We start from the raw sequence: 23649 nt of genomic DNA, 5'->3' as shown, positions 1-23649 counted from the left end.
CGATACGTCTCGCGAACTCCCAATCAATCGCCGAACGGATGGCACCTCCGTGTTCAACACACGTATAGCTTGATGACACCTTCATCTCCTCGATCCAGCGAGCAATGGTGAAGTAGCAGCCCAATTCCTCCGGCAGCACGACGGCGTGGTGAGGTGGTGGTGTTGACAGATCAGTAGGACTTCGCCGCGGGATTGTGAGAGGAGAAGAAGTACGAGGGAGAGGAGGAGGAGCACGTACCACATTGTTGTGCATCTGCCCTCTCTCTCCCTCTATATATATAAGGGGAAGGGAGGAGGGGAGTGTGCCCTAGCATTTCCCCTAGGGGTCGGCGGCCAAGGGTGGGCGGCTAGGGCTGGTGGCCCATCCCCAAGGCGCCTTGCTTCCCAAGATTTGGGTGGCCCGCGGCCCTAGGGGGTGTGGCCACCTCCTAGCCATGGTGGGATCAGGTTGGGATGGCGCCCAGCCCCATGTGGGCTGGTGTGCCTCCTTTTCTTGGCCCATGAGGTCCCCCCGAAACCCCTTTCGACACTCCGTCCATTCCCCGGTATGCCCCAGAACACTTCCGAACTCCGATGCCCCTCATCCTATATATCAATCTTCACCTCCGAACCATTTCGGAGTTCCTCGTCACGTCCGGATCTCATCCGAGACTCTGAACCACATTCGATCACCAACATAATAACTGGACTATGCTTTTATCGTCACAAAACGTTAAGTGTGTAGACCTTGTGGATTCGAGAACTATGTAGACATTATCGAGACACCTCTACGGTGAATAACCAATAGCGGGACCTGGATGTCCAAATTGGTTCCTACATATTCTATGAAGATCTTCATCGGTCGAACCTCATTGTTAAGGATTCAGTTAATCATGTATGTAGTTCCCTTTGTTCATCGGTATGTTACTTGCCCGAGATTCGATCGCTGGTATCTCCATACCTAGTTCAACCTCATTACCGGGAAGTATATTTAGTCGTTCCATAATACAAGATCCCATGCCCAACTCTTTAGTAATATTGCTTGCAAGATCATTGTGATGTTGTATTACCGAGTGGGCCCTGAGATACCTCTCTGCCACATGGAGTAACAAATCTCAATCTTGATCCATGCCTACTCAACAAACACCCTTGGAGATACCAGTACAGCATATTTATAGTCACCCAGTTACGTTGCGACGTTTGATACACACATGGTACTCCTCCGGTGTCAGTGAGTTGCATGATCTCTTGGTCACCGGAACAAAAACTTGACATGCATAAAACAATAGCAATAAACTGACACGATCATATGCTACGTTCATAGTTTGGGTCTTGTCCATCACATCATTCTACTAACGATGTGATCTCGTTATCAAATGACAAGTCATGTCTATGGCTAGGAAACCTTGACCATCTTTGATTAACGACCTAGTGCATTAGAGGCACACTAGGGACACAGTGTTGTCTATGTACCCACACATGTATTTGAGTTTCGAATAAATACAATTCTAGCATGTCGAATATACGATTATCATGAACAAGGAAATATAATAATAACCACTTTATTATTGCCTCTAGGGCATATTTTCAACACCCATTTAGAGCGAAGATATTCTACAAAGAATCTGAAATGCGAGTTGTACAAAATAACTTGATCGCCTACTTCAAATTCCCATTTCTAGATTCTTTTGTCATGCCATCTTTTAACTTTTTCCATTAGCAACTTAGAATTTTCATAAGCTTGTGTCCTTCATTTATCTGAAGAGCTATTATCAAATAACCGCTTCTCACCAACATGTTTGAAATCATAATTAAGTTCTTTAATTTCCCAATAAGCTTTATGTTCAAACTTAAGAGGTAAATGACATGCTTTTCCATAGACCATTTTATATAGAGACATACCCATAGGATTTTTATAAGAATTTCTATAAGCCCATAATGCATCATCAAGATTTCTAAGCCAATTCTTTCTAGATATATTGGCAATATTTTGAAAGATCAATTTTATTTTTCTGTTGCTCAACTCAACTTGACTACTAGACTGAGGATGATAAGATGATGCAGTTCTATGGTTAACATCATATTTAGCTAGAAGTTTACAGAAAGCACCATGAATAAAATGTGAACCACCACTAGTCATTAAATATCTAGGGACTCCAAACCTTGAAAAGATAACCACTTTCAACATTTTAATAGAAGTGTTATCATCGTCACTACTAGTTTGAATAGCTTCCACCCACTTAGTAACGTAATCAACAACAACTAAAATATGAGTGTACCCATTAGAGCAAGGAAAAGGTCCCATATAATCAAAGCCCCAAAAATCAAATGGTTCGATAACACGAGAATGATTCATAGAAATTTCCTGCAATCTAGCAATATTACCAATTCTTTGATATTCACATCATGAGAAAGGAAAAACTTACGAGCATCCTTGAAGAGAGTCGGCCAATAAAAACCAGACTATAATACCTTATGTGTTGTTCTGTCTCCAGCGTGGTGTCCTCCGTATGTCTTAGAATGAAACTTCCATAGGATTTGTTCCTATTCATGCTCAGGTACACAACGTATAATAACACCATCCACTCCTTCTTTATATATATGTGGGTAATCCCAAAAGTAATGTATTCAATCAAACAAGAACTTTTTCTTTTGTTGGTATGTGAAACTAGGTGGTATATATTTAGCAAAAATATAATTAGCATAGTCTGCATACCAAGGAGTATTATGAGAAGCATTTATAATAGCTAATTGCTCATCCGGAAAACTATCATCAACAGGAAGGGTGTCATAAAGAACATTTTCCATCATAGACAAATTATCTTCTAGAGGATCCTCAGCTCCCTATGTATCATAGACAAGTTATTTAATAGAAGCATGATTGCTATGAATAGTAACTTTAGAATCAACAATATAAGGTCTAAACTTATCACATGTAAACACCAACCGCAAAAAATTCTTTCTCAATAGTAGCATAATTATTTTGAGCGTTGTCTAGAGTTTTACTATCATAATGAATAACATTCAATTTCTTATCAACTCTTTGTCCAAGAAGAACACCAAAATAATAATCATTAGCATCACACATAATTTCAAATGGTAGGTTCCAATTAGGTGGTTTAACAATAGGTGTAGAAATTAAGGCTTTCTTAAGTATTTCAAAGGCTTCTACACAATCATGATAAAAAACAAATGGAAAATTCATTGAAGAAGATCAGTTAGTGGACTATAAATCTTTGAGAAATCTTTAATAAATTTTCGATAGAAACCAACATGACAAAGAAAAAAATTATGCCTTTAACATCTTTAGGACATGGCATTTTCTCAATTGAATCACCTTTAGCTTTATCTACCTGAATACCTCATTTGGAAATTTTATGACCAAGTACTATACCTTCATTCACCATAAAGTGGCACTTCTCCCAATTCAAGACGAGATTAGTTTCTTCACATATCTACGAAACTCAATCAAGGTTCTTAAGCAATCATCAAAATAAGTCCCTTAAATGGAAAAACATCCATGAACACATCGAATGTGTTGGGGAATGATCTAGACCAATATATCCACTTGGATGTGGTTGATCATGAGTTATTATTGTTGACATTACCCTTGAGGTAAATATATGGGAGGCAAAACTATAAGCCCCTATCTTTCTATGTGTCCGATTGAAGCTTTCACCTCATAGGTACCGCATGAGTGTTAGCAATTATGAAAGACCATTAGATGGTTGAGTATGTGGATTTGCCTTACAAGCTCTCATATTGACTCTTTCCTACGTTGCGATAAATTGGAATTTCTTCAATGACTAAAATCATAGTTTGTTAATTCTCAATAGAGTTCTTGATTCATATTTTTCCTTGTGAATGAATTCTTACTCTAGCATAAGAAATTATATGTCAATATGTGTTGTTGTTCTAAAGATAACCATGATGCCTTCATGTCCATATTTTGTTTTATCGACACCACTGTCTCTAAACATGTGGGCATATTTATTGATCTCGGCTTTCGCTTGAGGACAAGCCAGGTCTAAGCTTATGGGAGTTGATACGTCCGTTTTGCATCATGATTTTATATCAATATTTATTGCATTATCGGTTGTTAATAAACATTTTGGTACAATACTTATGCCTTTTCTCCCTGATTTTACAAGATCTACATGAAGAGGGAGAATGTCGGTAGCTGGAATTCTGGACTGGAAAAGTACAAAATCTTAGAGACCTATTCTGCATAGCTCCAAAAGTCATGAAGAGTTACGAAGAATTGTTTTGGAATATATATAAAATAATGGGCAAAGAAATACTAGAGGGGACCCACAAGGAGGTCACAAGCCAGGGGCGCGACCTACCCCCTGGCTGCGCCCTACAGGCTTGTGGGCCCCCTGGCAGGCCTCTGGTACCCATCTTCTGCTACATGAAGGGTTTTGACGTGGAAAAATCATATGAGAGCTTTCGGGACGAGGCGCCACCGTATCGAGGCGAAACTTCAATAGAACCAATCTGGAGCTCCAATGGAGCTATTCCGTCGGGGAAACTTCCTTCCCGGAGGGGGGAAATCGAAGCCATCATCATCACCAACGATCCTCTCATCGAGAGGGGGTCAATATCCATCAACATCATCATCGGCGCCATCTCCTCTCCAAACCCTAGTTCATCTCTTGTATCTGATCTTTGTCTCAAAATCTCAGATTGGTACATGTGGGTTGCTAGTAGTGTTGATTATTCCTTGTAGTTGATGCTAGTTGGTTTATGTGGTGAAAGTTTATATGTTCAAAGCCTTAATGATTATCAATACTCCTCTGATCATGAACATGAATATGCTTTGTGAGTAATTACGTTTGTTCCTGAGGACATGGGATAAGTCTTGTTACAAGTAATCATGTGAATTTGTTATTCGTTCGATATTTTGATAAGATGTATGTTGTCTCTCCTCTAGTGCTGTCATGTGAACGTCGACTACATGACACTTCACCATTATTTGGGCCTAGGGGAAGGCATTGGGAAGTAATAACTAGATGATGGGTTGCTAGAGTGACAAATGCTTAAACCCTAGTTTATGTGTTGCTTCGTAAGAGGCTGATTTGGATCCATATGTTTCATGCTATGGTTAGATTTATCTTAATTCTTCTTTCGTAGTTGCGGATGCTTTGGAGAGAGGTTAATCATAAGTGGGATATTTGTCCAAGTAAGGGAAGCACCCAAGCACCGGTCCACCCACATACCAAATTATCAAAGTAACGAACGTGAATCATATGAGCATGATGAAAACTAGCTTGACATAAACCCCAATGTGTCCCCGGGAGCGCTTTTTATTATATAAGAGTTTGTCCAGACTTGTCCTTCTCTACAAAAAGGATTGGTCCACCTTGCTGCACCATTGTTACATTTGTTACTTGCTACCCGTTAGGAATTACCTTATCACAAAACTATTTGTCATTGATAATTTCATTGCTTGCGGAGAATACCTTACTGAAAACCGCTTGTCATTTCCTTCTGCTCCTCGTTGGGTTCGACACTCTTACTTATCAAAAGTACTACAATAGATCCACTACACTTGTGGATCATCAATAGCGTTCCTCTCTGGTCGTGGCCAGGTCTTGATGGAGTTGTAGCATTCCCCGGCAGCCTTAGGTAGTCGGGTCGGTGGCTCGTCGTCCGTGCACAAGTTAGGGGAAATAAACACCCTATATGTGTACCCCGACAGAAGCCCCCGAGCCTGAGCCATACGTGTCATGAGGCATGTTGGGTTAGTGTGGGGACCCCAACTTACGAGTCATGATCGCCGGATGAACGTGCTGAGTGATCCCCGATATCAATGCTCACTGAACACACAGAAACTGAATAACAAGAGTCTTACATCCATACATACCATCTGATACAAATAATGACCTTTGCGGTCAAGTCTTACATAGATAGGGCCTTGGAGTCCCATATAGCAAACTTGACCAATAGCGGAAATACTGGTCGAAAGCGTGAACCCATGCCCTCAGCCTTAACCTACATGCATTCTGACTGGGAAGCGTCCTAGCTCACAGGAACGTCACCAAGGTACTCTTCACCATCTCTTGTTCTCTCTTTCCTGGTCAATGAAATAACCACTGGCAAGCCAATGAGTACTTTGAATGTACTTACAAACAGCCCATGATGTTGATTATGTAATTGAGTGCAATACGAAGTACAATGCAGCCTTTGCGAAAAGCATGTTTTTATTAATGCATAAACATGGTCAAGTATTTATATGGACATGCATCACTAGGTAAAGAGTAACCATAAGAACACGCTACACATATCAACATAAATATTTCAAGGACAAAACACCTCCAGTTCATCCTCCATGTCAAGTCACCAAACTTGCCCAAGTAATCACTTTCTCATGTAACACCTTTTTACACACGCACACTTGGTTTATGCGGAAAACACTAGACGTAGTTTAAGCTGCACCACCCAACTGTCCTTGACCGTGGACACAGCTATTCGAATATTTTGACACTCTGCAAAGGTTGTACGTTGTACCCACGAGATCCATCGACAAGCCCGACAAGGAATACCCTCGCGAGGGCCCCTGCCTTGCGAGGCAAGCGTCAAGGAATCACCGATGAGGATCACGAGGGGTTGCCCATGGCAAGGGCGTGTCTCAAGGCCACCCCTAAGGCTCTCGCGAGGCTAGCTCGCTGAGGGCGACGTGGCAGGGCCCCACGGCCATGCGCCTCCATGTAGGTGATGAAGGCGGCACAAGGGTAGTGCGAGCAGGCACAGATAGGGAGGATTTCCACTTCCGTGCTAAGGAAGCGAGGCCGAATGACTGGCCCCAAAGCAACCTCCCAAAGGTTTCCCGGTAGATGCAAGAGGACTAAGGGTGGGTGCTCGGCAGGACGGAGGTCACCCCCTATCCCACTAGCATGTCATGAAGAGAAGCTTTTGCAGGCGAAGACCACCTTTGTCAGGACAGACTACAGTCATGTCCCCTTTCAAAACGGTCGTTGTGGCAACTTTTCCCGCCAATGCTTTTAGAGAGGAAGAGGACCAAGGCCAGTATAAAAGAGAGGCCTAGCCTCCGTAGTAGAGGATCGGAGATCCATCATCTTTGCTAGGAAAAGAACCCACATTTGTACTCGTCTTCCACCTCAAGCAATCCCAAACAAGGAGGAGTAGGATTTTACACCCCAAGGTGGCCCGAACCTGGGTAAACTGCCATTTGTTCTAGTTCCCTTCCCTTAGCTCGTGCCGTCGAAGAATCACTGTGGAGTTGAGAGGTAGAACAGGGTAGGAGAGCGAGTGCACCCTAGATTCCGAACCTTTTCTTAGGTCTGCGGAGCCCCGATTACGAAATTGATGTCACTATTAAGCTTGCAAACCATGACAACATTTCGCCACCCGGGATTGTTAGGGATGTTGAGGTGTTGTCTGGAAAGGTCAAGTATCCCACTGATTTCTTAGTACTTGGTTCAGAACAAGATAATTTTTGTCGTATCATATTTGGTAGACCTTTCTTGAATACGGTTAATGGTGAAATTAATTGTGCTACTAAGAAGGTTAAAGAGATCTTTGGTGATATTTCTCCTGAGTTTAACTTCTCTAATTTAGAAAGCAGCCTCATGAAAAATAATTACCTAGTAAGGATGAAATAATTGGTCTTGCTTCTATTATTATACATCCTACAGATCCACTAGAACAATATTTGCTAGACCATGAGAATGATATGCATTTGAATGAAAGAAATGAAATAGATAGGATACTCCTTGATCAACAACATATTATTAAGCATAATTTGACAGTTGAAATTTTAGGGATCCTCCTCCACCCGAGGGAGATCATGTATTTGAGCTTAAGGCTTTTCCACATAGTTTGAAATATGCTTATATGGATGAGAAGAAGATATGTCCTATTATCATGAGTGCTAACCTTTTAGAACATGAAGAAAGGAGATTACTCAAAACTTTAAAGAAGCACATAGCTGCTATTGGATATACTCTTGATGATCTTAAAGGCATAATCTCCACTATCTGGCAGCACAAGATTAATATGGAACCTGACGATAAACCAGTTGTTGTTCATCACTGTCGTCTCAACCCTAAAATGAAAGAGGTGGTAAGAACTGAAATAGTAAAACTTCTGGAAGCAGGTATAATCTACCCAATTGTTGATAGTAGCTCGATGAGTCATGTTCATTGTGTTCCTAAGAAAGGTGTTATAACTGTTGTTCCTAATAATAAAAATGAACTTATTCCACCAAGGATAGCAACTTGTTATTGGTTGGTAAATGATTGTAGGAAATTTAATAAGTCCATAAAGAAAGATCATTACCCCTTGCCTTTTATTTATCAAATGTTAGAAATATTATCTAAGCACACACACTTTTGTTTTCTCGATGGTTACTCTGGATTCTCTCAAATACCTGTGTCAAAAGTGGACCAAGAGAAAACTACCTTTACTTGCCCATTTGGAACTTACGCTTATAGGTGTATGCATTTTGGTCTATGCAATGAACTTGCTACCTTTGGATATGTATGAATGCTATATTCTCTGACTTTCCTGAAAAGATTGTTGAGGTCTTCATTGATGTTTTTTTGTTTATGGGAGTTCCTTTGATGATCGCTTGAGCCACCTTCATCGAGTTTTACAGAGATGTGAAGAAACCAATCTTGTCTTGAATTGGGAGAAGTGCCACTTTATGGTGAATGAAGGCATACTGCGTGGCATAAAATTTCTGAACATGGTATTGAGGTGGATAAGGCCAAAGTTGATACGATAGAGAAAATGCCTTGCCCAAGAGATGCCAAAGGTATAAAAAGTTTCCTTGGTCATGCTAGTTTCTATAGGCGTTTCAATAAAGATTTCTAGGCCATTAACTAATCATATCCCAAAAGATGTTCCTTTTGTTTTTGATGGTGATTGTGTAGAAGCCTTTAAAATACTTCAGAAAGCCTTAATTTATGCACCTATCGTTCAACCACCTGATTGGAACCTATCATTTGAAGTTATGTTTGATGCTAGTGATTATGTTGTTGATGTTGTTCTATGGCAAAGAGTACACAAGAAATTGAATTTTATGCATTATGCTAGTAAGATCCTAGACACCGCTCAAAGAACTTATGCTACTACTGAAAAGGAACTTTTAGCAGTTATGCTTACACGTGATAAGTTTAGACCTTACATTGTTGATTCTAAAGTAACTATTCACACTGATCATGATGCTATTAAGTACCTCATGGAAAAGAAAGATGCTAAACCTAGACTTCTTAGATGGGTGTTACTACTCCAAGAATTTGATTTGCATATCATTGATAGAAAGGGAGTTGTAAACATTCTTGATGACATTGTTGATGACCCTCTAGCAGATAACTTGTCTAGGATGGAAAATATTCTTGATGACCCAGTGCCTATTGATGATAATTTGTCTAGGATGGAAAATATTCTTGATGACCCAGTGCCTATTGATGATAATTTTCCTAATGAGCAACTTCCTGTTGTAAACACTTCATGTAGTACACCTTGTTATGCGTATTATTTCAATTACATTGTTGCTAAATATATTCCACCAAGTTTCACCTATCAACGAAAGAAAAAATATATTCTATGATTTATGACATTACTTTTGGGATGACCCACATCTTTATAAAGGAGTAGATGGTGTTATTAGGCGTTGAATACTTAAGCATGAGCAGGAACAAATTCTATGGAAGTGTCATTTCGAGGACTGCGGAGGACATCATGCTGGTGATAGAACTGCACACACAAGGTATTACAATCCGGTTTCTGTTGACCTACTCTTTTTAGAGATGCTCGTAAGTACGCCCTTTATTTTGATGAATGCCAAAGAGTGGGTAATATTAGTAAACATCAGGAAATGCCTATGAACTATTCACTTCCTATTGAACCATTTGATGTGTCGAGTTTTGACTTTATGGGACCTTTTCCTTCTTTCAATGGATATACTCACATTCTAGTTGTTGTTGATTACGTTACTAAATGGGTAGAAGCTATTCCAACTAGTAGTACTGACCATAACACTTCTATTAAAATGCTTAAAGACATTATCTTTCCGAGGTTTGGTGTCCCTAAATATTTAATGACTAGTGGTGGTTCATATTTTATTCATGGTGCTTTCCGTAAGTTACTAGCTAAGTATGATGTTAACCATAGAATTGCATCACCTTATCATCCTGAGTCTAGTGGTCAAGTGGAACTAAGGAATCGTGAAATAAAATTAATTTTGCAAAAGACTGTCAAAAGGTCTAGAAAGAATCGGTCTAAGAAACTTGATGATGCTTTGTGAACTTATAGGGCTGCTTATAAGAATACCATGGGGATGTCCCCATATAAAATGGTCTATGGAAAAGCTTGTCATTTACCTATTGAGTTAGAACATAAAGTTTATTTGGCAATTAAGGAACTTAACTACAATTTTAAACTTGCCGATGAGAAAAGATTATTCGATATTAGCCACAAATGAATGGAGGACACAAGCTTATGAAAATGCTAAGTTCTTTAAGGAAAAGGTTACAAGATGGCATGACAAAAGAATTCAAAAACGAGAATTCAATGTATGAGACTTAGTGCTTTTGTACAATTCTCGTTTTAGATTTTTTGAGGGAAACTCTTCTCTGAATGGGAAGGACCCTATGTTGTCGAGGAGGTCTATCGCTCTAGTGGTATGAAAATCAATAATTTCAAAGGTAAATACCCTAGAGTGCTTAATGGGAAAAGAATCAAGCATTATATTTTAGGTACACCCATTAACGAGGATACTAACGTCATCCAAGTCATAACATCGGAGGAACACATAAAGGAAACTTTTTGGAACACTCGAGAAACCTGAAAAAGGGGCAAGTACGTGGTACGATAAGCAAACCGACTCCAAAGATTCCCAACTTTTTTTGCTGGTTTTGTTATTTTAGAAAAATTAAAATAAAATAAAATGGAGTCCTGGGGACCCACGAGGGAGGCACAAGCTAATAGGAGGGCCCTCTCGCCGTGCCATGATATCTTGTGGGGCCCTCGTGCGCTTCCCAGACTCCGAATTCGTCGTCATCACTTATTCTTACTTGGAAAAAATCATCCTATATACTCCCGGGTGTTTTTACCACCACATCGCAAAATTTTCCTCTGTTCTTGTTTCGAGCTGTTTTACAGACATATTTAGATCGCCATGACTTCACCAAGCCCTTCTAAGGACAAGTTCTTCGATAAGGTCATCAACTCCTACCTACACGAGATGATGAGGCACCCTCAAGCCATTGAGATGCATGAGGGGGTGCTTAACATCCGGCATGTTCAAGGTCCCAAGAAGGAGAGAAGCGAGAAGGCCAAGCTTGCAACGGTGGAATAGGAGATCTTGAAGTGCCAAGGGATGGTGGAGCGTGATCTGAGTGCTAACCACTCCATGAACACGGATTTCATCCGAGAAAACAAGTTGGACACCAAGAACGCACGGGAGATTCTCTCTAACCTTCAGGATTGGATTAATCACCTCCAAGATTAAGTTTATGAACTTCAAGATCAAAACTGTGAGTATGAATCTAGGTTTCAAAGGATGAGCTTCGCTGCTAGTTTCAGAACTCCCAAGACAAAAATTTATTTCTGTGACGGGGAGTCTACACCCTGGATTAATGAGGACACCCCCCTACACCACCACCATCACCTAAGAAGGATGCTTGAGCACTTTGGAATGGGCACCACACTTGGCTTGTTCCAAGCTTGGGGGAGGTGCCCCGGTATCAAATCACCATCACTTCCATCATTACTATGTATTTTAGTTTGATCCTTAGTTGTTTCGTGATTTAGAGAAATAAATTTCAGATTTGCTTTGCTTAGAATTTTTGCTTTGAGTTCCATCTATCCTTGTAAACGAGTATGCGAGATATATAATAAAGTTTAGTTGTGTTTTTGTGGTTTACGAGTGGACACCCATCATCATAGCATGTTAATAAAAAGAAAGATATAGATCATATGTTCATCCCATGAGAAGTAATGACATCACGCAAAAAGGGTATAAGTGATAAAATTTGTTGATAGTAAACAAACATAGTATTAGTTAGTGTTGCAATCTAAGAAAGATTATGATAGAGGAGAGTAGACTCACATATAAATACACTATCCTAGAATTCTTTTATGATTGTGAGCCTTCATCAAATATTATATAATGATCAAATGTTGACGTTGGACATGGAAGACAATGTAATCATCATAGTAATTTATATTCACATAAAAGTTATATGGTATTGGATCCTTCAACATGTGGTGCTTGCCTTAGATCCTTTGCTAGCCCAAAAATTCCGCACCAAGTAGAGATACTACTTGTCAATCCATAACCGTGAAACCTAGTTTCTTGCCAAGAGAGTCCACGATAACTACCTATGAATTGAGATCTTTCAAGTAAGTTGTCACCGGTGCATCAAGCAATAAAAATTGCTCCTAACCATGTATGATCTTTTATTGCAAGGGGAAATAACATTTGTAGGATCTTGTGATGGCAAAGAAATAAAAGCGACAGAGTGCATAATAAAGTTTGATATCATAAGGGGCAATATATAGTGACGTTCCCTTGCATTAAAGTTCGCACATCCAACAAATTAAAAACGTGTGGCAACCTATGCTTCCCTCTACGAAGGGCCTATCTTTTACTTCCAGGATCTTTACTCTGTGAGTGAGTCATTAAAGTTTATTCCTCGTACCAACACGATATTTCTAAAGTGGAAAACATTATGTGTTGAGGAAAGATTCAGATTTATATATCCCGGTGGATGTAGATGATCATGATTTATTATTGTCAACATTATCCTTGAGATAAATAAGTTTGGTGGAAATCACTTAAGACCCTATCTTCCTATGTGTCCTACAAAAACATGAGCTCCAAAAATATGCCTTGAGTGTGAGCAATCATATAAGATTAAATGATAGTTGAGTATGTGAACTTGCCAAAAATAAAGCTCGTACATATAATCTATTATGGATTATGATGAATTATGATTGCCCCAACGACCGAGAACATAGTTTGTTGACTTTCAATAAAGTTTATGCTTCATACTCCAAGAGTTGTGGAAGGATTGTTACTTATTCACAAGAGGTCATAGGATATAATACTTGTTGCTATGTTAATATTCATGATGTTCTCATGCTCGTATTCCGTTTTTATCGCCACCTCTCTCTTAGATCATGTGGTCATTATTTTCGAGCTCGGCTTTCGCTTGAGGACAAGTGAGGTTTAAGCTTGGGGGAGTTAATACACTCATTTTGCATCATGAATTATTACTGATATTTGTGTTGATCATGTTCATTATCAATTGTTATCATACAATTCTTATGCCATTTCTCCTCAGTATGCAAGGTGCATCAATAAGAGGGAAATATATGGAAATTCAAATTCTGGACCGGGAAACCGAGAAAATGGCAGAAAAATCAACTTGCTCCAAATTAACTGAAATTTTATGGAGAATTTTTCTGGAATATTTTTGAATTTACCTGCCAAGAATATACTCGAGAGGGGCCACCAGCTTGGCACAAGTTAACAGGGCGCCCCCTGGCCGAGCCCTGGTAGCTTGTGGGGCCCCAGGTGGCCTTCTGGCGATCGTATTCTCCTATATGGTGTGTTTTACCCTAGAAAATCATAAGTTATCTTTCGGGACGAAACGGCGCCTTCTCGAGGCAGAAACCTGGGCAGAGGCCCTTCTGCTCTTCGGCACAGAGATGCTGTCGGGGGAATTCCTCTCTGGGAGGGGGAAATTGAAGCTATCATCATCACCAATGCTTCCTCCTTCGTGGGAGGAGCAATATTCATCAACATCTTCACCAGCACCATCTCATCTCCAACCCAAGTTCGTCACGTGTATTCCATCTTTGTCTCAAAACCTTAGATTGGTGCATGTGGGTTGCTAGTAGTGTTAATTACATCTCATAGTTGATGCTTGTTGGATTACTTGGTGGAATACATTATGTTCAAATCCTTAATTATAATTATTGCGCCTCTGATCTTGAACATGTTGATGTTGTGTGAGTAGTAATTATTGTTCCTGAGAACATGGGAGAAGTCTTGTTATAAGTAATCATGTGAAGTTGGTGTTCATTCGATATTTTGATGATATGGATGTTGTTACTTCTCTTAGTGGTGTCATGTGAACGTCGACTACATGACACTTCAGCATGTTATGGGCCTAAGGGAAGTCATTATGGAGTAACAAATAGATGATGGGTTGCGAGCGTGACACAAGCTTAAACCCCAGTTTATGTGTTGCTTCATAAGGGGTTGATTTGGATCCACATGTTTCATGCTATGGTTATTCTTATTTCTTCTTTCGTAGTTGCGGATGCTTGCGAGAGAGGGTAATCATAAGTAGGTTGTTAGTTCAAGTAAGAACAACACCTTATCACTAGTCTACCCACATATCGAATCATCAAAGTAGCGAACATGAATTAACTCAATATGATGAACATGACTAGACAGGAATTCCCATGTGTCCTCGGGACCATTTTCTTTATGTAAGAGAACTTCCAGGTCTATCCTTCGCTATAAAAAGTATTGGGCTACCTTGCTGCACATTTTCTACTATTGTTACTTGTCACTCGTTACGAATTATTTTGCTACAAAACTATCTATCACTACTACTTACAGCACTTGGAGAGAATTCCATGCTGAAAACTACTTATTATTTCCTTATGCTCCTCGTTGGGTTCGACACTCTTACTTATTGAAAGGATTAAGATTGATCCTCTACATGTCGGTCATCAGTCACTCGGACCATCTTCGATAAGTCGGGTGTTCGCCAACACTCGGTCTAAGAGGAAGCACGGACCTCGGAAGGACTGCAATAGCAAGGGACTTAATCTCTCACACAAAGCGTCATGAAGCCATATGTTACCAGTAACATATAGTAAGAGCTGCAGTTTTAGGTAACTTCCATGTTTATTATCATTAAATACCCTGTAAGTGGAGGCCGTGGGTCCAGGTGGACTTTATATAAGCCTTCCGTGAGCTCTAGACACGAGTTAAGCATTCTGTGTATTCACACCCTCACATAAGAAACACTAAGCCTCTGGGCTCGAGACGTAGGGTCTTTACCACTCTGAGTGGGGCATGAACTCGTCCGTCCAAGTGTTACAATGGTGTTGTAGCTAGGCCCCGCCCTTCATTCGTACACCTGGTACTATTTTCAGTCTCATCCCCTCGATAGTTGGCGCCCACCATGGGGTTGCGCGTCTAGCAAATTCCGGCGCAGTTTGAGTTTCAATCCTTTTTGTCATCATGATGACACTCGGTGGCAAGATCCTTTTAGGTTCCCTTTGCTTGATCGCCAACGATTCGGCATGGTTGTAGGATGCACCGTTGGATACCGATGCATTGCCCACCCGTGGTGCATCGCACTTCAACGCGGTGGCGCATGGGGTCCTTATTCGGCAGCCATCGATGTCGTACCTCTCGGCATGCCCATGTCTTGTTCCGATTCATCGCAAGCGCTCCCGATGCTTGCGGCTGCAGCATTGGATCAAGCATGCGGTGGCTCCTCAAGCCACGTCGAGGCCGGTGGACATGCTCGACTCACACAAGCCCACTCTTAGCATGTTCCCTTCCTCGGGCAATGACTCATTCCGCAAGTCCGACTACGAGAGAAGCGAAGCCGCTGCAGAGATCCTAATGGCGGACACGACCAGGGGAGGAGCTCCTGGTTTTTCCATGGGTAACTCCCACAGACGCGATGGAGGCGACTGCCGCAATGTTGACTCTGGCCTCTACATCCCCCAACCACTTAATGAGCAGCAGTGGGAGAAACTCAGGCAGAGGAATGAGCATGCTCTTCTCACCCCCATCACCGGGAACACCGGGAAGGAGATGGACCTTGAGAATGTGCGTCAAGCCACTATGGTTGAGCGCGAGCGACTCGGGTGGCTCCAACAGTCACTCGACTATAAATAGAGAGGGAGAGGGAGGGCAACCAAGGAGGTGTCAGCCGACGAAGGTGGGCAAGAGTTTGTGGGAGGTGGAAGCCCTAGTGGGACTTCCTCCTCTCCAAGGCACCCCCACCTAGAACCTTGGGCGCATGATCCCTTTAGGGGTCGGCTGTCCAACCCACTATGGGCTAGTGCGCCACCTCTCAGTCCCATGTGGCCCCTCGGGGTGGGTGGGCCCCTCCCGATGGACCCTCGAAACCCTTTCGGTACTCCCATTACACTACGGAAACACCAGAAACCTTTTCAGAACCCGAATACCACTTTCATATATATAAATATTTACCCCCGAACGATTTCAGAGCTCCTCGTGATGTACGGGGTCTAATCCTGGACTCTGAAAAACTTTCGGTCACGAACATATATAACTCAACAATACCAAATCGTCACTGAACCATAAGTGTGCTCACCCTGCGGGTTTGAGAACTATGCAGTCATGACCGAGACACTCTCCAGTCAATAACCAATAGCGGGACCTGGATGCCCATATTGGCTCCTACATATACTATGAAGATATTTATCAGTCGAACCACGATGTCATGGATTCAATCAATCATGTATGATAGCTCGTAGAGGCGTTCTGTGCTGCCTCCTCAGCCAAGCGAGCGGCCTCTACTCCAGCATTGTACTCATGCACCTCATTCTCGAGAACGTAGTACCTCGATTTATTCTAAAAGTAAAAGAGGCCAGGCGCCGGCAACCTCTTATGAGCTCTTCGCATAGCCAGCCGCATGATTTAGCATCAGCCATGACTATCAAGCTTGTTCGGGGCTCAACATAATTTTTTCGTACCGAGCCCCTCGCTTGTTAACTATCTCGAAGAACGCCTTCTTGACGAACTCCTCATCAAGAAATTCATTTTCCTACAAGCAAATTTCTGGAATTTTTGGACCACAAAATTATGTAAATAAAACTTTGTAAGACTGATAGCAACTACTCATATAAATGCCTAGAGGCCATATCAAGCATTCATACTACTTGAAGGAATGGAGGAGTTACATACCAAGGAATAATCCCTCAAAACAGTTTTAGAAATGTGGTTCCGAGCAAAGAGATCAAAAATCTTAGTTTCGGGATCAAGAACACGAGGGTATGAATTTTGTATGGAGGTAAGAGATGACATGGGCTTAAGAGATAAGGTAGGGGGCCTTGTGCGCCCCATGAGCTAACAGGGTGCGCAATGGGGTGGGCGCGTCATGTTGGCTCGTGGCCCACAGGTGCACTCCCTAATGTGTTTTCACCTCTATTTTTTAAATATTCAACAAAAAATCATGTTAATTTTTTGTGGCATTCTGATTTATTTATTTATTTTTGGGTCATTTTTATTATACGGGAAACTCAAAAAACAGGATAATCATGGTATTCTATATTACTTAACCAAGAACAAACACAAGGTAAACTAATAATACAAAGAGTTGTGCTTACTAAATTCATCAACCACATGTATTTCAAAAAGGATCCACTAATAAGGTTGATCAAGTCTCATTAATAACCGTTTTCGATTGACATGAAACCGAAGAGTTTTTGTATAACACTAAGTTACCTCAATGGGGATTTGCTTGTCCCCAATAATAAGAATATCATATTTCTTCTTGACAGTAAGGAGAGGAAGTTTAAATCCTCCAATAGTAATTGTGGCAACTGGTTCAATGGTATTAATATTATTCACTAAAGATTGATTCTTTGGGAAATGCATCGTATGTTCTTTACCATTGACATGAAAAGTAACCTTGCTTTTGTTATGATCAATAATAGCCCATGTAGTATTTAAAAAAGGTCTGCCAAGGATAATGGACATGTTGTCGTCCTCGGGCATATCAAGAATAACAAAGTCTGTTAAGGTAGTAGCATTTGCAACTACAACAGGAACATCCACGTAATTCCAATATGTAAAGCAGTGGATTTATCAGCCATTTGCAAAGATATCTCAGTAGGTGTAACCTTATTCAAATCTAGTATTTTATATAATGAGAAAGGCATAACACTAACACCGGCTCCTAGATCACATAAAGCAGTTCTAACATAATTTTGTTTAATGGAGCAAGGTATTGTGGATATACCCGGATCTCCCAACTTCCTAGGCGCGCCACCATCAAAAGAATAATTAGCAAGCATAGTGGCAATTTCAGTTTCAGGTATCTTATTTTGTTGGTAATAATATCCTTCATATATTTAGCATAAGGAGGCATCTTCAAAATATCAGTCAAGCGAGTGCGCAAAAAGACAGGTCAAATCATTTCAGCAAAGCGTTTAAACTCCTCCTCATGCTTATTTTTAGAAGGCTTACGAGAGAGTGGCATGGGTTTCTGAACCCAAGGCTCTCTTTCTCTTCCATTTTTTCTAGCAACAAAGTCTTCCTTTTCATCGTGTTTGTTTTTAGGATGTGGGTTATCAAGATTTTCAGTAGGTTATATTTCCACATCATTATCAGGTTCTTTATTATTATCTAGTTGAGCGTCTACATGGTCATCATTATTATCATTATCATTATCACTAGGAGAATGCTCACTACGAGACAACGTCTCAGCATCAGAAATAGAAACATCATTGTGATTCTCAGCAGGTTTTTGTATAACAGGTGCACTAGAAGCATGTATAGTCCTATCATTTTTCTTTTTAACTTGGACTAGGCACATCATCATTAGTTCTCTAAGAATCTTGTTCAATTATTTTAGGATTACCTTTGGGATAAAGAGGTTCCTGAGTCATTCTAGCTCCTCTAGTCATTACTCTAACATCATGGTCATTCATGTTATCATTGAATTCAGCAAGCAAATCATTTTGTGACTTAGCAACTTGGTCTAGTTGGGTGTGAACCATAGAATAATGTTTACATAGACCTCTGACATCATTAGAAATTCTAAACATTAAGTCACTCAAGTGATCTATCATCATGGAATTATGTTGTAATTGATCTTTAACATATTTATTGAAGTCCTCTTGCTTAACAATGTAATTATCAAATTCATACATGCCTTGACTAGGAGTCTTAGTATAAGGTATACCACTTTCATTAAAGGTACGAAGATAATTTACCTCTACCACATGTGTTGGGATGTCAAGTCCATGTATTTCTTCAATGGGTGGTAAATTCTTGACATCTACAGTTTTAATACCTTTTTATTTTATGGATCTCTTGGCTTCTTGCATAGCTTCGGGGCTGAGGAACATAATACCTCTCTTCTTTTGAATAGGTCCCGGCGGTGGTTCAGGAAATGTCCAATCATCGGCATTTTGCAATATTTATAAACATTAGAACCGAGCATACTTCAATCCCTCTTAGGCCACTACTGTTCTAACCATTGGATTTGCATTTCTATATGTTCGTAGCCATTGGATGTGGTTTTAGTTTTGCATGGGCTTTCTTAATAAACACAGAGTGCTAGATGGGCTGGGCAGCTGCTTCGAGAACAAAATCGAAGCACTTATATTTATTTGGGCCTATGGGCCTTACACTCGCTAGCAACAAAGTCGACTAACAAACCCTAGCATACGATCCGTTCGTCCCTGTGAGGCCAAATTCACTGTTTTGACACTTTTCGTATAGTTAGGTCGGATCTGACCTCGATGGGTAAAAAATTAGATCTGATCCTTTTGCTACCGTCAGACCCTTTGGCAGTAGGGTATGACAACCTACCACCGGACCCGTTGGCAGTAGAGTAGGACAACCTACCGCCGAGGTCCCTGACAGTAGGAAAATGGCCTACGGTCGCAGGTGTTGGCAGTAGCATGTGTAAGCCTACCGCCAAGGGGTCCGACGTAAGAGCGCACGCGCCCTGTGTGTGCAACTTAGATTTTTTTTAGGTAGGCATGGAAACCGTACCGTCAGAGACCTCGATGGTAGGTTGTTATAACCTACCATCAAGTGGTCCGACGGTAGCAAAAAGGTTAGATTCAAAAAAAACCGCACCAGATCACATCCGGCTTAACATTACGAAAAGGGCCAAAATAGTGAATTTTGCCTCCCTGCGACGCTGCCTCTTCCTATCCCTCCCTCCCTCCTGTTGTTGTACCTCACGCACGCTGTGCACGGAGCTGGTGAGCCAGACGATGATGCCTCCTACGACCATTAATGGGAGACGAAGTGCGATGTGACTTCGCACCTCGTCTTCAACTCGGCTTGAGGCGCCGGCAGTAAGAGCGGCACGATAACAACCGCCATGGGTGGCCTCTCGAGATAGAATCTACACCTTGGACGCCCTTTTTCCTTTCCTTTCGTCGAGGTATTACGCAGCCGTAAATCTTACTCTGTAGATTGGCTAATGAGGATCGTGTTCCTCCATTCCATGGAGATCTCTAAACCTGTATCGCTAAATCAACTGCTTATAAGCTTCAATTTGTATCTAGATCCGTTGAGGAGATTTTTATTTATTTTGGTAGTTGTTTAGATGCAAGATTTCACCGAGATTGGTCGAAGAGGCTTCAACAACTTTTACTAAATCAAATGCGTCCAAAATTGATCAAAAATCATGAATACTTATACGAGTGTACCATTTTTTATTTTAGCATTTGAACATTTAAGCATTGTCATGCTAGGAACTAATGAGCTAAATTGACTATTGTAGGTGACCGTTCACCAGTATGATATGGATTCTCCTACTATAACTTAGGAATCGCTTATATATAACATATGAACATGAATTTATCTTGCATTACGCCTCTGTTGATTCGAGTTCATTTGTCGGTGATTCCTTAATTAAATCATAGTTCCTACATGTCATTACTAGTAATCGTATGTGTTGCTCGAGCCCCTGAATAATTGCAGGTCATTTACATTGTTGATTCATGTTGTCCTATCCCATTGCCATGATTGATGCTTACTCGTCTTGCACATGACTTGTCTAACATACTTCCTACCTCTCCTCTTCCCCAAACATGTGCATATCCATTTTCTTATTTAGACTGTTCTTTTTGTTCCAGAATGAGGGCAGGTTTTTAAGCTCGTTGGAGCTTGCTTATGGTGGGTTTGCTCTTAAAAGGTGAGGCACTGCTTTGAAGTTGATAATTTGTGTGTTGACTGTTAATTTTGATTCTTATTAATTTCTATCTGTAAAATCGTATGTCAGTACTCACTACTTGCCTAGATGCCCTGCACTACACGAAGAAGATAAAATATGTGTTTGAGCTATGGGAGTAGAAATTTCCATCCTCTTCAACGCATTTAGAATTAGTTGTGCATGATATGTGTTGTTTTTTCATACTCTGAATTGTTGGTGAAAGTCAGGTTAGTACCGATCCTATAATTTAATTGGGTTTCTCTTGGTTCATGGATATTCAAATCTGAACTATTTGACTCAATCCTATTTTTCTGAACGTTATCTACAAAGTTGCATCACTATAGTATGTGAATTCACTATGCATCAGTTTTCACAAAGAAAACTTACAAATATGATGCTTCTCCATTTCAGTATGAGTTTGAATTTGGATGCACCAAATATTTTTGTACGACATGTATCACAGCAATGGTTGGCTTACAAGTTATTTAGTGATTACTTCATATCTGGTCCATACAAGTTCACCATTTCTTCATGTTTTTGTTAAGAGAATTTTTTCAGACAACTAAGATCCCTTCGAATAAGCTGGATTGTGTGGCATCATCAACTATCCAAATCCAAACATGCAGATCTTCAATGCATTTGGAAACCTTCATGATTGTCCTTGACGCGCGTCCGCTCCGGACTCTTTCCCAGCAACCAATTCCTGGGCACTTTCCTGCCCTCCACATCTGCAGTTGTGCTGATGAAGTCTGAATACTAATCTGAAGTATTTTTGTTGTTGTAAGAACAAACATAGAGAAATGATCAATGAGCGACTCGGTGCTCTAGAACCTTATCCGGAATGAAACCAATGTGAGATGTTTTAGATCTTAAATTCTTAATCTTTCAAACTCCTACTAGAACAAATTTCATACTCAATCATATATCATACATCTGGCGGATGGTGATGTGGTTCTAAATTTCTAATGTGTTTGAGACTTTGGATTTCAAGTGGACATCAGCACGATGAAGAATTTTACTACATCAAGTTCATGCAGCTCCAAATCATAGTCGGTTCTTGCAAAATTCCAGTCACATATTACATTTACTTAATTAAGAATCTTATGATATGTTTCATGAGTGCATTTTTTATCTTTAGAAAGATTTGTATGCAAATTACATTATATCTTAAAAATCAAATGCTGCATTGGATTAAATAAACCCAATGGAAAGATCTTCTCTAACTTGTAGAGCAACTCCAGCGCCAACTCCTCCATGTCATCTAGCACGCCAGGTGATAGTTCTTTCGCATGGAAGAAATAGGTCAGCTCTACGAGTACTAGAAATTCATCCTCGGGAATAAAGCCGTGTAACATTATCGCCATTACCCGTTCAAGCCATATGTGCCAATCATGCCTCTTGAGACCAAATATTTTCAATTTTTCAAGACTCGCTCCCCTCTATAGATTCGTTGCATACCCATCGGGGAACATCAAGTATATTTTGACTCACATGATAATTTCCCTCATAGCTAACCTTCCAAGATTGAACCAAGCCTTTGGCTTCGACTAGTTCTGCTTTCCTTTTGATTGTCGCATGTTTTGTAACGGTCTAACACAGCATACCTGAAAGACTTGCAAATGGGACAATAGTTCGAGTACGCGTACTCAAGCCTAAATAAGGTGCATCCTTTCTCACATACATGTATCTTAGCATGCGGCATCTTAAGTACACGAAGTATTTTGTCCGACTAGTATAGGTTTGCAGGCATGACATGGCCTTTGGGTGGAAAGCGTCCAAATAGTTGATACGTCCCAAACGTATCTATAATTTCTGCTTGTTCCATTGTTATATGTTTTGCTACACTTTTATATCATTTTCACATATTTGGACTAACCTACTAACTCAGTGCACCCAATGCCAGTTTCTGTCTGCTAATGTCTTTTTTGCACGGGCTTTTACCCAATTTTCCGAAGCCCGAAAAAATTCAGAAAAATATATTAAAAAATAAGCGAAACAGAAACTTCGGGATCACCGAAAGAGGGCCACACGGGGGGCCAGGGGCTTCCCAGGCACCCTGCTAGCGCGGTCAGGCCCTAGGCCGCTCCAGGAAGTCGCTTGGGTGGGTCCCACCTCCTCTGGTGCCCTCCTGTGTCCTATATTTAGTGTTCCATGAGGAAACCCTCGCAGACTTTCTAGAATCGCGAATTTCTCCATCGTTCCGCCGCCGTAGCGCTTCCGAGATCGGGAGCGTTAGGAGACCTCTTCCCTGCACCCTGTCGGAGGGTGGATTGACCTTCGGGAGCTTCTCTGCCGCCATGGATGCTTTCCGGATGTGCCGTGAATAGTTTCCCTTGGACCATGAGTCCATGACCGGTAGCTATGTGGTGTATTCTATCCAATCTTGAGCTTCAATGGTTAGTCCTTGTGAGCTTCCCTACAAGATCAAGGCATCTATGTAATTCTCTTGCTATTTCTATGCTCGGTTTGTTGGGATCCGATGGATTATGAGATTATGTTCAGATTGTTATGAGTTATATATTTGATTATCCTTTTATATTATGTTCCTTAGTGATTCATGCAGGTTCTCCGTTGCTTTTTATTGCTTTGGCCAAGTAGTAGGTCGTAACTCCAAGAGGGAGCGTCATGCATGATTGTGGGTCCGGGCCCCTCGATGTCTAGCTTGAGTGGAGAAACATGAGACTAGGGGATGTGCTTTTTGCCACCAGGAAGAAAAGAACGGTGCTTGTGACCATGG

Source organism: Hordeum vulgare, chromosome 5H (genome assembly GCF_904849725.1).
Source record: "Hordeum vulgare subsp. vulgare chromosome 5H, MorexV3_pseudomolecules_assembly, whole genome shotgun sequence".
NCBI lineage: Eukaryota > Viridiplantae > Streptophyta > Magnoliopsida > Poales > Poaceae > Hordeum > Hordeum vulgare.
The sequence above is the reverse complement of the archived record's forward strand: the minus strand, read 5'-3'. Positions refer to the sequence as shown.